We start from the raw sequence: 16248 nt of genomic DNA, 5'->3' as shown, positions 1-16248 counted from the left end.
CTCCTTGGCCACCAGCCGGGAGCATCCTGGTGGTGCCCGGGGCAGGGTCACAAGCAGCGTGTGATACAGACAACACTCTCCTTCCCATCAAGTTCCTGCGGTTGGGCAGTGTGTAACTGGAGACCCACCTCCGCCAAATATCCGGAGGCCAGAGATGAACACTGATGGAAAAGGTGAAGAAATGGATTTCTGGGGAGTCCCGGGTGCATCTGCCTCTGAGACGTCAGAAAAATTCATAGGCACTGCTAAAACCGCCACTGAACCTGGGGCTCCCACCATGACCCACACTTACAGCTCAACACATTCTTGTTTGTCTGATGCACTTGCTAGACCCCATACTGAACCCGGGGAGGGGGCAGCAGCCCCAAAAGCCTTCTCCTGACCATGACCAGAAAGCAACCCTCCCACTACACCCCACCACACCCCACTTCACACTGGAAAGCTGTAGAAGCATGGTTCTTCAGGAACCAATTCTCAGCTCCAGAGAGACACACCCCCCACCACCACCAACAGCTGAGGCCAGGCATCTGGTGGCTCCAGGGACACCAGCCTATGCCCCCAAGGGGCTAGCAATCTTGACAAAGGTAAAAGTAAAGTGAGGGGCATGTTGGGGAGGCTCAGGATAGCAGAAGTGATAAACTGCCAAATGAGGGCACAGGCAGTAAGAGTTGAGAGGAGGGAGAGAATCTAACTGGGGACGGCACAGCAGTGGGAGGTGAGGCCGCAAGCAGTGGAGACCAGCTTTTTTACACGCCCACCCACCGCACTGCAGGCCCACATTTCTGGAGAAGCCTCAGCCAATTCTGCAAAGTCCTCTTCGGGCTGGGCCTGCAGGTGCTGAGGCTCCCTCTTGGCCATGCACCTGCCCCTGCCCCTCCTGTCCGTGGCCGCGAGTACACCCCCACAGACACGCTGGACCCTTAACAAACAAAATGTCTTGAGGGCCCGTCCCAGGTTCCAGGCCCCCCACTGCACATGTAGGGGAAGGTTGGGGAGGGGCTCCAGCTTCTCTCCTCCACATTCCCCTGTATTCCACATCTCACTGCACACACATGCCCTGCCTCTGTGTGGTTTCTCCGTTGTTTCTTCGCTTCCACCACAAAACCTCTAAAGCCAGTGTGAGGTCAGTGTCAGTCTCCCCAGTTTCAGAGGTGAGGAAACCCGCCAGGAGGGTAGGGGGTTTGCCATGGTAACACACCAGTCAGTGGGGAGCTGGATTCTGAAGGCCGGGCCCTCTCCACTCCACCGTGACGCCTCCCATGGGTGAGAAGGTCAACTGTGACTCACACCCAGCAGAATGAGATCTGCAGGGGCTGCGAGAGAAAAACGCAAGCTCCTTACAGAGAGGCACACTGTGGGGAAATCATCTTTCTGGCAAAAAATTAAAAAAAAAAAAAAAAAAGCATTTAAAGTCCAAAAAGTGAATGCAAGATCTGCTACATGTCTGCTCTTCAGGGAACCTCTTGGGACCTGGGGGAGCTGGCGGGGGGTGGGGTGGGAGGAGGAAGGTGGGCACAAATCATCACTGGGATGAAACTGGAAGATACTGCCAGGCGAGTCAGTCTCCTCCCGTGACCCCTCACACAAAAGCCGAAAAGCCAACCAGCTCCCAACCTTAGGGAAGATGAGAAACCACAACCCAAGCCGTTTCTGAGAGCTGTTGGATGCACATTCCACACACACCTGTCATGGGGTGCAGGGATCGGAAACTGAAATACACGCTGGTGTGTTTGTCGCCGATGGTCAGGAACAAAAACAAAACACGTTTGTGCCTGTAAGCGTTTCTCCCTGGTTTTATTGAGATATGATTGACAAAACGGTGATATATCTAAAGTGCACAACGACGGGATATTTTACACCCAGGAGCGGATTCCCATCATTGAGTCAATTAGCATATCCATCATCACCTCACAGAGCTACCCTTTTTTGGGAGGGGGTGGTGGGTGAGAACACGCGAGTTCCATCCTCTTAGCAAATCTCAATTATATGATACAGTATATCATCAACCGTACCTGTCGAGGTACAGTATTAGAACCTCTCTGTTACATTTCAAAATTGAAATCTTCACTATACCTCTTGAATGATGTGGAAAACTCCGGGGCGGGGGGGCAGGAAAAAACAAATAAATAAAGCCCACCTTTTGGAGGAGTCAGAACCCGCTTTCCTGAAAATTTTTCAGATCCCTAGCTAATTTCAGGGGATCTGAAATTCTTACTAATTCAGATGAATTAGTAAGTGAATCTGTTTCTCTGTACAACGTCTATTAATAGGATTATCGGTCTCTTCTCATCCCCACTAAATAAATGTCAAACAAACACTTAAAGAATACCGGTTTGTGGGGTGCCAAATTACTAGCTTGCCCAGACGTCTGCATGTCTCAGGCTGGCCCTGGTTGAAAGCATGAGTTCCAAACGAGTGGGTGGCACAACCGAAGTTAAACACTGTGGTTTCCGTCCCCCGTTGACATGGAGACCGTGAGGCAGGTGGCAGGAGAGCGTGCACAGAGGGACAGATGCGAATACTGGGGGCACCACGGCAAACCGCACCGGTTGCTGGCCTCAGCCAAGGTGTCACCACGTTTGATTTCATCTGGAGGCACGGCTCCTCGTTTTTTGTTTTATTGAGATACAATCTGCATGCCATACAGTCACCCTTCTGAAGTGTATACAATTCAGTGTGCTTAGCACATTCACACAGCTGTGTGGCCATCCGCACTCTCTATTTCCAGAACACTTCCTTCGACCCCAAAGAGAAACCCATATCCATTACTAGCCGCTCTCTGTTCCCACTCCCCCAGTCCCTGACAAATGCCAACCTGCTTCTGTCTCTATTGATTTGCCCACTCTGGGCGTTCCATAGAAATGGGCATATAACACAAGGCCTTCTGAGTCTGGCATGTATTCAAGGGTCATCTGTGTTGTTTAGCAGGTGTCAGTGCTTCCTTCCCTTTTATGGCCAAATAATATTCCACTGTATGAACACACCACATCTTGTTTATCCATGTGGGTTGCTTCCACTTTGGGGTCATTGTAAATAGAGCTGCTATGAGCATCCACATACAAGCTTCTGCATGCAGGTGTGTTTAATTCTTTGTGGTCTATACTTAGGAGTTCCCAACATATTAATAAAGTAACTTAAAACAAGCAATATATCTGTATTTTTGAAAAGATAAAAAGGGTGCAAAGTAAGCATGAGTTTTCATCTTGTCCCTTTCTCCAGCAACTGCTCCTCTCTTCAAGAAGCCAATACCAATTCTGAGTTGGTTCTCCCAGAAGCAACCTAAACACACACACACACACACACACACACACACACGCATGCACACACGCACGCACGCACGCACTAGGAAGAAACCGAGCGACCAGATGAGGCTGGAGTCAGCCTCATATGCTTTGGAAAATGCAGCACAGGATGCAGTGTGCCTCTCATCCAAAGCTGCTGAGGAAAGAAGAGGTGACAAGGCCAGGAGACAAAGGGGAGGGCTAGGGGTGGCAGGCTGTGCCATCTCTCAGCTCGGTGACCTCCAGCAACTTAACCTGTGTGCTTAACCTAATGTCCCTGGGACTCAGCTACTTTATCTGTAAAAGAGCACTGAGGCCAGCACCTACTTCATAGGACCACTGTCAAGGGCCAATGAGCCACCAAGGACCAGTGCTAGGCTCATGCCAGGCCCACGCTAAGTGCTGTGGTGTGTTTGTTGGGCTGTGGTTACTACTGCTGCTGCTCATCCCTCTGACCTAATCCTCAGTTTCCTCATCTGGAAAATGGAGGTAAACACCTCCCATACATAATTATGGGGTGGAACACAAAAGACCCCGGGGAAGGGCCCAGCGTGCTATCATTGCTGATTAGCCCTTCAGCCACGCACTCCCACTGTTGGGAGCCAGGTCCCTCCCCCTGTTCTATGCCTGCAGCTCCTTGGGTCACTGGACTTCTTACTTCTTGTCCCTTCCCCTCCCCCCTCCCCCACCGGAATCTTCCGGAATCTTCTCTCTGCTTTCTCAACAGATGGGCTACCCTGGAGCTGAGCTTCCTTCTCTGAATCCCAGACTGTGGAGGCAGCAGGGAAACCCTCAAGGACCTTCAAAGTTGAGAGCTCTCAAATGAGGAAGGAAGCATTAGCAAGACCATCAGAAAGCTGTTAGAAGCAATTTTCCTCCCAGCTGGCAAAAGGCAAAGCAGAGCTGGAGGAAGAAACCCGGACCTGGGAAGGCAGAACAGGGAAGAGAAACTGAACAATGCTCCCTTGGGCATGCAAAAGTTCACTGGGGAGAAAACCAGCATGCACGCGCGCGCGCGCGCACACACACACTCACACGCTCACAACAAAAAGGAGAAATTCTTAGCCTGCAGCAGTTGGTAGCATTATGTAAAATTCCAAGCCCACAAAAATATCATTTGGATGATAAAAAGTTAAATTTAGCTAAGTACAGAGTGACTAATACTATGAGGGACAGGCGGCACCCCCAGTTGCCTGGAGCTGATACAGCTGGCTTCTAGAAACTTTTGACAAGTAACCAAGGCCTGGTGCAGCACAGAATAACAGATTATATAATAAGAGGCACAGCCATTAGCGATACAAAACAGACAGTAAGTGCTGCAGCCTCCTGCAAGGGAGGGAAGGGATGGCTGGGCTCGGGCTTGAGGTTCTCCAATAGAACCTTGCCCTGGATGCCCGGGCCACAGGCATCTGGCCATCCAGAGGCATCTGCCAGGGGAGCCAGGTCCTGGAGGGTGTCTGTGGGCAGGCCCACCCGCCTCTTCTGCAAGGATCTTTTCCCAGAGTGGATGTGGCACATGGTTACCATGGCGGACCAAGGAGACTTGGCCTTGTCTCATGACCCATGTTAACCAACAGAATAGGCTGGAAGTACCACTGTGCCAGGTTCAGACCCAAGCTCTAAGGAAGGCCTAAGAACTGAAGGCAGAGACTCAAACAGGTGTTTGCTGTGTTCATTGCGGCACAGTTCATGGTAGGAAAAGGTGGACGCAACCCAAGTGTTCATCCACAGATGAATGGATAAACAAAATGTGGGCCCTACATGCAGTGGCATATTGCTCAGTCTTAAAGAGGGAGACAATCCTGGATGAGCCTGGTGGACACCACACTGAGTGAAACAAGCCAGGCACAAATGAACAAATACCACATGGTCCCACCCATCCAAGGTGCTCCCAGGAGTCCTGTTCACAGGGATGGAAAGTAGAAGAAGGGTGGGCACCAGGGACTGCAGGAGGGGAATGGGAAGTTGTTGTGTAATAGGGTCATAGCCTCAGTTTTGCAAGATGAAAGAGTTCTTTTTTTTTTTTTAAAGACTTTATTTGAGAGAGAGCGGGTGAGAAGAGAGCTCAAGCAGGGGAGAGGGAAAGGGAGAAGCAGACTCCCTGCTGAGCAGAGAGCCTGATGTGGGGCTCGATCCCAGGACCCTGGGATCATGACATAAAGCCAAAGGCAGGTGCTTCACTGACTGAGCCACCCAGGTGCCCCAAGATGAAAGAGTTCTGGAGGTCAATGGTGGTGAAGGCTGCACAACAGTGTGAATGTACCTAATGCCACTGAACTGGACACTTAAAAATAGCTAAAGTGATAAAGTTTGTTATATGTATTTTACAATAAAAAATGAAAATAGGAGGAAAAGGAGGAGGCCTGCACACTTCTGTGTTTGCACTCTGGGGCGGGGGAAGCAGCCACCATGGAAGAAGCCCACGTAAGATCACTGAGCCATGAGAATCCCAAGCCAGTGACGGGGAGGGGTGATGCGGAGGGGAACCACTGTCCCAGCCAAGAGCCCCAGCAGATAGAGCCAAGTGCCAGCCCTGACTTACAACCATGGGAGTGGGGCCATCCTGGAAATGGATCTTCCACCTCCAGTCAAGCTGTCCCAGCTGACACCAGCAGAGCAGAGATGAGCTGTCCCCACCAAGCCCTGCTGAAACTGCCATGTTGTGAGCAAATAAAATGGTTGATGTTTTAAACCACTAAAGCTGGGGAGCACTTTGTTGCACTGATGGATGTCTGACACCATGGTCAGGCTTTCTAATGGCTTTGGAGGGAACCTCTGTTCCTTTTTTTTTTTTCTTTTTTTAAATTTTTTTTTATGATAGTCACAGAGAGAGAGAGGCAGAGACACAGGCAGAGGGAGAAGCAGGCTCCGTGCACCAGGAGCCCGATATGGGATTCGATCCCGGGTCTCCAGGATCGCGCCCTGGGCCAAAGGCAGGCGCTAAACCGCTGCGCCACCCAGGGATCCCGGAACCTCTGTTCCTAATGTGAGACCTTTCATGCACTCATAGGTGAGTCACGGAGACAAAGCAGTGCCTGAATAAGTCTCAGAAAGAGACTCCTTTTCTACTCTCCAAATCCCCACACATACTGAAATCCAATAGCTGCTGTGAAGGCCATGGGTTTCTCCATGGAGCAGCCAGGCCGTCTATCAACTGACTCAACCATCCTGTCCAGAGCAGGAATGTGTATGCTGAGCACAGAGATGGGGGGGGGGGGGCTGTGGGAATGACCCAGGGGTGAGGTTGAGACCAGAGTTCTCGTTGAACTGACTCTGGGTCGGTCAGTTCCCTTCTCTAGGATCCATTTTTCCACATGTCCTATGAGGAGGCTGACCTCTAAAGGACTTCTCCATTCAGCTCCAACATTCTGTGAGTAGAGGAACATACACCCCTTCCAAGCCTGGCCCCTAAAATGCCCACATGACCTTCAATGCCCTTGGTCTTCTCTCACCAGGCAGCTGACAGCCTAGGTCCCATGGAAGACCCCAGGGGAACCCCAGCAGATGGCAGAAACACCACAGGAAAGTATGCTGAAGCCCCGAATCACTACACGGAGGCCACCCCCAGAGCATCTAAGTCAACTATAAGAAGTGAGAACAGTCTTTACTGGGATATGTTGAGACTATAATAACTGTTATAGCAGCTAGCATTACTTATCCTAATACATGCACCAAACTGTTACTACACTTCCATCATGTGAAGGATGCACAGGAGAATCAGGCCCAGGCCTGATCTCGACCCTCCTGGCATCACCAACCTTGTTAGCAATTCAGGGAGATGAGATACAGGACGCTTCTGCACCCACCAATCACACACTAAGCACATGATGAGAGCTTTTTCACATATCCAAGCCTCACTCCAAAAACCTTACAATATAGGTTCGTCAACCTGCTTCCAAAAACCTTATAATGTAGGTTCACCTCCACAAAACACCAGAAGAGTAAAGAAAGAATGAAACCAAAATGGAAGGAGAAACCCTATCCTAAGACTCCTGAGGATAATATATAAGCAAATGAGTAAAAAATAAAAATCTTGGGCAGCCCGGGTGGCTCAACGGTTTAGCACCTGCCTTCAGCCCAGGGCATGATCCTGGAGACCTGGGATCGAGTCCCACATCAGGCTCCCTGCTTGGAGCCTGCTTCTCCCTCTGCCTGTGTCTCTTCCTCTCTCACTCTCTCTCTCTCTCTCTGTGTGTGTCTCTCTCATGAATAAATAAATAAAATATTTTTAAAAATAAAAATAAAATAAAAATTGTAACCATGTGCTTCCTGGTAGGCAAAGCAAAGAGGGAAATATGCCAGGCCACAGAGCTCTCGCCAACAGTGAAAAACATACTGGTTCAGGCCAAGAATCAAACTTTTCCTTGATAGGAGCTCTAAGGGAATGCTCTCCTGGGTCCCTAGGTGAAGGATTCGGTGTTTGGGCAGGAGGCAGCAAGAGTAGGCCAAGCTTGCCCTGGAAGCTGTCCCCTCCATGGCACAGGGCCAGCCTTTCTGCCCTGCCTGTGGCCCAACTGGCTATTCTGACTACAGCAAGTTCCCAAGTAATTCCTCCTGCCCATTCATGTCAACATGGCAGCATGTGACAATGATGGAAAATAGTTACATACCATACCACGGATGGGTTGTTTACACCATCTGGCTACTAGAGGCAGTAACTATTGTCAGACACGTGCCGGGCCACAAATGCTGTGCCTCAGTACCGATGGCAGCCGGGCTGGGGGATTCAGGTAGCGACCTTCTGGCCCCCATATGCTCCCAACCATGGGGGCCCAAGAGAGGGGTCTGCAGTCTTGGCTAGCCTGTGCCCAGCTGGCCTCGGCCCCTGCAGGCTAGAAGCAGAGCGCTCAAGCTCCCGCCCTCCTCTCTAGGCTGAGCAACAATAATAACAGTCTCACTTCCATCTATCAAGGACTCCTTCAGGACTCGAGTGCTCCAAACAAGACTTTGCTCAGCAAGACAGCTTGACTCTACAGGCACCTGAGGGATTTCTCCAGTGATCCCGTGCTGCAGATTCTCAGGCAGATCTGGCACTGCTGGCTTGCATTTGAAACTGCTTCTCCTGAAGCTCTGTCATGAACAGGGGTGGGGGAAAGGACAAGGATCCAGTATCACAGCTCCAGGAGGATGGAAGGGTGGCAGCCTTAACCTTACCCCAGTGAGAACTTCTTCCTTCTGGCCCTGTGGCTCTGCTGAATTATGATACCAAGCTGAATTTCTGGGTTGATATTACATTTTTTTTCCTTTTTTAAGAAACTCAGGGTGTTGGGTGGGTTGTTCCATTATTATTTTCTTAATTTTAGTAAAAGCAAAAAAGTTCTACTGTTCAAAAGTAGCAATTTTTTTTTAAGATTTTATTTATCCATTCATGAGAGACACACAGAGAGAGAGACAGGCAGAGACATAGGCAGAGAGAGAAGCAGGCTCCCTGCAAGAAGCCCGACGTGGGACTCGATCCCGGAATCCCAGGATCACTCCCTGAGCCGAAAGCAGACGTTCAACTGCTGAGCCACCCAGGCATCCCAAAAGTAGCAATTTTCTTAATGGGAAACATACGCTTGCCACCCACATGAGCAGCTATGTCAGTTCAGCAATCACAGCAGCCTGTGAATACGGTAGGTCGTGTCACCTTCTTGACAAATGTGAGTCAAATGGAAACTCATCACAAGTGCCCGCATGGCCTCCCATGGTGGCTTCAAGCTCTGACAAGGCTTTCAGGTGGGTGCACCGTAGGGAAGGTAGGGCTATGTTTCCATCAACTATGAACACACAATGTTTGGGGCTTTTTCCCAACTAACACCCTCTAAGACACAAAATGCCCCAGACAGAGTGTCCAGGGCCTGGGTAGCACATGGTTTGGGCTCCAATGCTATGTGGCCACCTCGCCTCCTGGAATCTGAGTTTGAGCTGTAGAACGAGGGATTGTGGCTCGAAGCAATCATGAACGGGCTGTCGAGTCCCAGGGTAGCTAGGATGCACTGGTCTATATCAGGGGGCTCTCTCTGGTCTTGGTCCTGCTCTTTCCTGGGACTAGTGTTTCTCTCTCTGCAAGTCGGGTGAGAACCAAGGACCCACACATGGATGGATGACCTTAAGAAAGTCATAATGCACGGCCAGACAGAACACGAGGCCCATTCTCCACAGAAGCAACGCTGCCTGACTGCGAGTCAGCTCACGCACACACCTACACCCTCTAAAAGCAGAGACTCCACACGGCATGGGTTTCCTGATGATCATTCCAGCTTGGGATGACAACTGCACTGGTAATACATCTCAAACACCTCAAGGAAGCTGGTGGCAGTGCAAAAGCCCAAGTGACATCTCTTTGAAGCTCCTCCTTGACGGTCGGATCCCCAGAGCCCCAGCATCTACTCTGCACCTCCAAGAAGAGCAGTTTCAGACAGATGTCTGCTCCACTCCCCAGCTTCTAGGTGGGACTGGGCAAATGCTCTTTTTGCAAAAGTTAGCTAAGTTACTGGGGACACAGGAATATGGTGATGAAGATCACACCCAGTCATTGCTTGCCAGATTCACTCATACTAGTCTAACAAAACACCCAGCAGCAGGCCAGGGGCAAGCTTCTTGTCTCATTTCTGAGATAACACCTCAGGATGGGGAGGTCAGCCTCAGGCCCTCATGTCAGAGAAGGGGTCTTTTCAGGGACCACTGAGCCCCTAGAGCCCAGCCAATCTCCTTGACCAGAGAGATCTCTATCTCCAGCCCTCAACGCCTCCTGAGTGGCTCTCATACCTCAGCGAGTGGCCAGCACCAGGCACCACCAAGCTCTTGCCAGATCAAGATGAAATAAGACCATGGCTAATGCGGCAAGCTGCTCAGAAAGCTCTGTATATTCTCTTTTCACTCTTAGAGTAGACCTTTCCTATTTTTTAGTGTTCTCAGCTCATGAGAGGATGGCTACCGTGAACTGCTGCTTTTCTCTGTGGTGTGTTAATTATACAGGACATAAAATTTACCATCTTAACCATTTGTACAGCCATCACCACCATCTATCTCCAGAAATGTTTCATCTTCCCACAAACAGAAACTCTGTACCCCTTAAAACATACTTCCCATGGCCCCTCCTCCAGCCCCTGGTAACATCTGGGAGTCCTGTAGCTCTTTAAAAATAATGTCCTTACCTTGGCAAATTTATTTTGTCATTTCACAGGTCTTGGTGTAATTTTAAAGCATCTGGTACTTCTCAGATCCTTGGTGATGGACTAGCTGACAGAGGAGGGGAACCCCCACTGGGAAGGAACCATTCAGGCAACTCACCCACAGGAATCAAGGGGTCCCCCCACCCCCACCACCGTGTGCAAGGTGGCTTCTAATAGGAACCAGTATCCTCAACTGGCTGTGCCAGGAACTCAGCTAGAGCTGCACTTTGCGGTAGAAAAGGCTCTCACATGGTTTTCTCCAGATTTTTCATTTTACTTAAAAGCTCTTCCTTGCCTGGGGTTTTGAGGTTAAAAACCACTGCCTCACACTCACACATTGTAAGTGGGAGTGTAAATTGGTACTACCTTTGTGGAGAGCGCTTCAGCAACAGCTATCGAAAATAAAAGGAAAACACGCCTTGACCTAGCAGTTCTACTCCTGGAAATTTATTCCACGGATATGAGAGCATATTTGCATGAATACCTCCATACCACAATACTCGCTGCGGCACTTTTTGCTTCCAGACTTCTGCCATTACAATACAAAACTCCATGAAACAGATTTAACTAATGATGATAGATCCATCAGCTGAACACTAAGCCCATCATTAAAAAAGACCCAAGCAATCTAAGTGAGCCAACGGAGGACCACCTCCAGGATTTATGAATTGTTAAGTCAACACAGCAGGAGCACAACAGTAGGCAGCCATTTGTGGGGATTTTTCCTAATATGTACTCATGTATGCAGAGAATCTTCCTGAGAGAGTACACATAGGCACAAAACTAAGCGATGATAGTTGCCTCTGGGAAGGAAAATAAGGAGACCACGGACATGGGTACAAACAAGTCAGCTTGGTACCAAGTATAAGGTCTTTACATATCCAATGTTTTTCATATCAAGTACAGCCTTGATCCTCTATTTAAGATTTTATTTTAAGTAATCACTATACTCAACATGGGGCTCGAACTCACAACCCTTGAGATCAAGAGTCACCTGCTCCCCTGATTGAGCCAGCCAGATAACCCATCCTCTCTTTTATTATTTCATTGTAACCTGTAAGTTTTAAGTTCCATAAATCAAAGAACCTATCTAATTTATTTTTAAAACCTTGCTAAAACGGGCATCTGGGTGGCTCAGTGGTTGAGCATCTGCCTTCAGCTCAGGTCGTGATCCTGGGGTCCTGGGATCGAGTCCCACATCAGGCTCCCTGAAAGGAGTCTACTTCTCCCTTTGCCTATGTCTCTGCCTCTCTCTGTGTCTCTCATGAATAAATTAATAAAATCTTAAAAAAAAACTCGCTAATGTCTCACATAACATCATGTACATATTTTTTGTTTTATGATTTTTTTAATAAGTGAAAGAATAGGTGGATGAATAAGTGAATGAATAATGAAGAAAAGCATTTGAAACATTACAAATATTCTTTAAATACTAGAAAGCTCTGAGTCTTGAGTTGTCAGGGAAGGAAGACGTAGAGTGGAAGCAGACACTGGTTGAAAAGTGATTATCTTGGTAGAAAAAGCAGACTCATTAAAGGAAGATACACATCACGGACAGTACGGTTAAGTTGATGTTAGAAGTTTATTGTACAAGAGGGCATCTGGCAGGTTCAGTCGCAAGAGTATGTGACTCTTGATCTCAGGGCTGTGAGTTCAAGGCCCATGACGGGTGCAGAGATTACTTAAACAAATTAAAAATTTTTTAAAAGATTTTATTTAGGGGATCCCCAGGTGGCTCAGTGGTTTGGAGCCTGCCTTCGGCCCAGGGTGTGATCCTGGAGTCCCGGGATCAAGTCCAACATCAGGCTCCTTGCATGGAGCCTGCTTCTCCCTCTGCCTGTGTCTCTGCCTCTCTGTGTCTCTCATGAATAAATAAATAAAATCTTTTTAAAAAATAAAAATAAAAAATAAAGATTTTATTTATTTATTCTTGAGAGAGAGAGAGAGAGTCAGAGACACAGGCAGAGGGAGAAGCAGGCCCCATGCATGGAGCCCGACATGGGACTCAATCCCGGGTCTCCGGGATTACGCCCTGGGCTGAAGGCGGCACCAAACCGCTGAGCCATCCAGGCTGCCCAAATTAAATTTTTTTAAAAAAGGAAATTTAGGGATGCCTGGGTGGCTTAGCAGTTGAGCATCTGCCTTTGGCTCAGGGTGTGATTTATTCTTTAAGAAAATTAAAAAAAAAAAAAAAAAGGAAGTTCATTGAACTTTAAATTTTTTAAATTTAAATTTTAATAACTATGTTTTTTAGAAAGCCAGCATTTCATGTTTCTTTTTAAAGATTTTATTTATTTATTCATGAGAGACCGAGAGAGAGAGAGAGAGAGAGAGAGAGAGAGAGGCAGAGACAAAGGCAGAGGAAGAAGCAGGCTCCTCACAGGGAGCCTGATGTGGGACTTGATCCCTGATCCCGGGATCATGCCCTGAGTCAAAGGCAGACACTCAACCACAAAATCACCCAGGCGTCCCTATGTTTCTTTTGATATAGCAGAATGCAAAAAAAAATAATGGGTGGTCCAAACGATTTTTAAACATTTTTTTATACCACATTCCAGTTCACCTGTTCCATGAACCACATATTCCTAAAGAATCAGAGAGAAAATCAAAAAAGCCATCACTTTCCAGTGAGGCAATAACAATTGTTAAAAGCTCTCCAGGGATTGGTGCGAACTCAGCTTGGCCTCTTGCCCTATTAACCTCCATGACCCTGCCTGCCAGCTGGCAGCAACCATGACCCTTTAGAAGTGGGCTGACCAGCAGAGCAAGGCCACCAGGCTGCCAGGAAAAAGCTGTCACAAAGTCCAACAACTCAGTCCTTAGGAAGTTACAGCCCCCTTGGGTGGTCGTAAACCACCATGGCTCAACTAATTCAAAAAATTCATAGCAGCAAAACCACATCAAGGAAAGAGAGGGGAAAAGAAGTGGGACAGAGGGAAGGCTGCTTAAAAAGGAATTAGTGGGAGCCGGAGGGTTCAGCCTGAGGGCTGTATGGCCGCCACACTCCATCCACACTCCATCCCACCCTCGGAGCACAGCCTTCAGCCAATGACCCGGGCTGCGGCCTCGCAGTCCTGCCTGCTGCATGATTCAGCAGCATCCCTAGGAGACTGAATTATGCCTAATGTCCAGCATTTACTCAAAAGGGGCAAGAAACGCCTTTGAGAAAGAGCTGGAGCATTACCAGGGCCACGTGAAGACTTCCTCGGCTCCGAGACTAATGAGGTGACCTCATCCAAATGACCATGATGTGGTCTCATCTGTGCTCTGGCTTCTGACACTCGGACTCTCCTCACCAGCCACCTTGGGGATCCCTGTGCGGGGATGTGCGACAAGGTGACCGCTCGCCCTGGAGACCATACTGAGGTCCATCTAATATGTTCTGCACATTGCATCCCTGGTCCAGGGTTGGTGCTGATCTTAAGGCAGTGGACTCCAGCCTCTGTAAGGACAGCTTAGTGGCCCACAAAGGGGCTCAAGACCTCAGAGATTCCTCAGGGGAACCCTGCGAGGATGGCTTTGTGTTCCGTCTTTCACAGATGAGGAAATTCTGTTTCGGGGGGTTACGCAGCCCAGCTGAAGCCCTACAAGCCAGAAAGTGGGACTACCAGACTCGGGATGCAGGTTCCCAACTCCAGGCCACATGTCCATAACCCAAACACTGGACAGGAAGCTTGGCCCCAAGAAACAGTCTCGACCCGACCCCAGGAGTGACCTGGAATGCTCTGCATTGCATTACTGTCCCTACATTTCCCTGGGATTCTAGGCTCCAGTGAGGCAGAGGAGATGCTGCAGCTGCCTCAGGCTACCTGGGAGCTACCCTTATTTCTAACCAGGAAAGGAGGCCACTGGTTTGTTGACACCAAGCAGGACGCCAGAGGTGCTTCTTCCCATCAATCCACCAGCCTGTTATCTCTGGCACTCAGGAAAGCCATGACAGCTGTGCACCTGTTTTGCAACTTGGCCACTATCCTGTCTTCCTATTTCTTTTTTTTTTTTTTAAGATTTTATTTTTTTGTTCATGAGAGACACAGAGAGAGAGAGGCAGAGACACAGAGGGAGAAGCAGGCTCCATGCAGGGAGCCTGACGTGGGACTCGATCTCAGGTGTCCAGGATCACGTCCTGGGCCAAAGGCAGCACTAAACCGCTGAGCCACCCGGGCTGCCGATGTCTCCTTATTTCTAATTACTTTTTGGTGTGTCTGCTTTGAAAACCCGAGATGAACATGTATCCATTTCAAAATATTAATTCTGCAACCTCCTTTCAGTTCTGCTCCACTTCCTTTTCCTAGCCTGTTGGCCTGGCTTCAATCTACAGAAACATTTAATATTGATGGCAGAGGGTAAGCTTGTCTCAAAGGGATGCCTCTTGCAGCAGGGGTTTCTAGACACTGTTGTGACACAATCTGCAGTAGCATTCTATGCCCCTCAAACAGACTTTGGAAGATGCTGCCACAGTGTTTTATTATTAAGGAATAAGTTGCTACTGATTGGCGACATTCTTTATCACACTGCACTCTGTCTATCCCTCAGTCTCTAGGTTATTAAGAGTAATGGATGTTGAACTTTATCAAATGCTTTTCTGGAATCTATTGAAAGCATCCAAGTGGGTTTTTCCATCTTCTTTCTTTTAGTACATTTCCTAGTAAATAATCATCTGCTTATGTTTTTGAGACTGGTCCACACCCAGTGTAATGAGCCCTGTGCTGAGTGCTGTTTTTGCAAATAATTTCCGCCTAGAGAAGAAAGAAAGCGAAGGAAACATGGAGAAGAGCGTGTGTGTGTGTGTGTGTGTGTGTGTGTACCCGTGTGCACTGCATACCATCTGAACAGCAAGCTAGTATTGTGAATTCATGTGTCACACACAGGGCACACTGAGGACCAGAGGAACTACACATGAATTGGGATAATCACAGAGGGCTTCCTACAGTAGGGCGGCAGAGAAGACTTAGGAACATCTGGATTTGAGTCCTGCCTCATGTAGAGCCCAAAGGCATGCTTTCCTAGCCCATAATTTTCTCTGTAGTAAAACAGAAATAATCATAGAGCAAAAGAGCCCTTCAGAGGCACCCAGCGCAGCCTCCATCTGCAGATGGAAACAGGTTCAAGGGGCGAGCTGATTTGCCCAAGGCCACAAGCCACCTCTATAGCCTTTCTTGGCTCCATGGGGAGGGGAGAGAGAAATAAAGAGAGCTTTGAGATCTTGGGCAAAAAGGAAGAAGAGAACCCCCGGTGCGTCATGACTTTCCTGTAATAAACATTCCTCTTGCTACCTTGGGAGGGTCTGAGTCAGGAGGCAGCCGGAGGGCTGGACTCAGGGTGTAGAGGGCAGTGGCCAGAGCCTCTGTGGGGGAGAGGGGCTGATCCTGGAGCCGCCCACTCACACAGCCAGGTCAACGGGGATGTCCCTACCTTCTATACCAACACACCTGAGCAGATGCACTTGAGTGGATTTTGGTGATCATTCACTCATTCATTTGACCAGTATGGAGACCACACTGGGTTGAAGGGTGTGCCTCCAAAATTCATGTTTTTCTTCGAGCCTCAGCATATGAGGTGAAGCCTGTGACCCCTCAGTTCCCACAGCAGTCTGTGGCAGGGCCACACTCCACACCCACGCTGTCTGTATGAGCCTCAACCTCAAGTGGGGTCCATTCCTCTGCACACCCCCGCCTGGCTCCCCCAGGGCCTGCAGCACCTGCCTTCAGTGGAGCCAGCTCCCACTCGCTTTGCAGCTGTGGATGCCAGGGACCCCATGCAGATGACATCTGCTCTTTGAAAAGGTATTTATCTTTCCACTCACTGAGAGC

The 16248-nt window shown here is 48.9% G+C and overlaps 1 protein-coding gene across 9 annotated transcripts in view; it reads right to left on the bottom strand.

Annotated features, from left to right (window-relative positions):
* Nucleotides 1-16248, bottom strand: part of PITPNM2 (phosphatidylinositol transfer protein membrane associated 2) — a 140186-nt gene that overhangs the window by 108370 nt on the left and 15568 nt on the right. The window lies entirely within an intron of this gene.

The sequence above is a fragment of the Canis lupus genome, chromosome 26 (genome assembly GCF_003254725.2).
Source record: "Canis lupus dingo isolate Sandy chromosome 26, ASM325472v2, whole genome shotgun sequence".
Taxonomy (NCBI): Eukaryota; Metazoa; Chordata; class Mammalia; order Carnivora; family Canidae; genus Canis; species Canis lupus.
The sequence above is the reverse complement of the archived record's forward strand: the minus strand, read 5'-3'. Positions and strand labels throughout refer to the sequence as shown.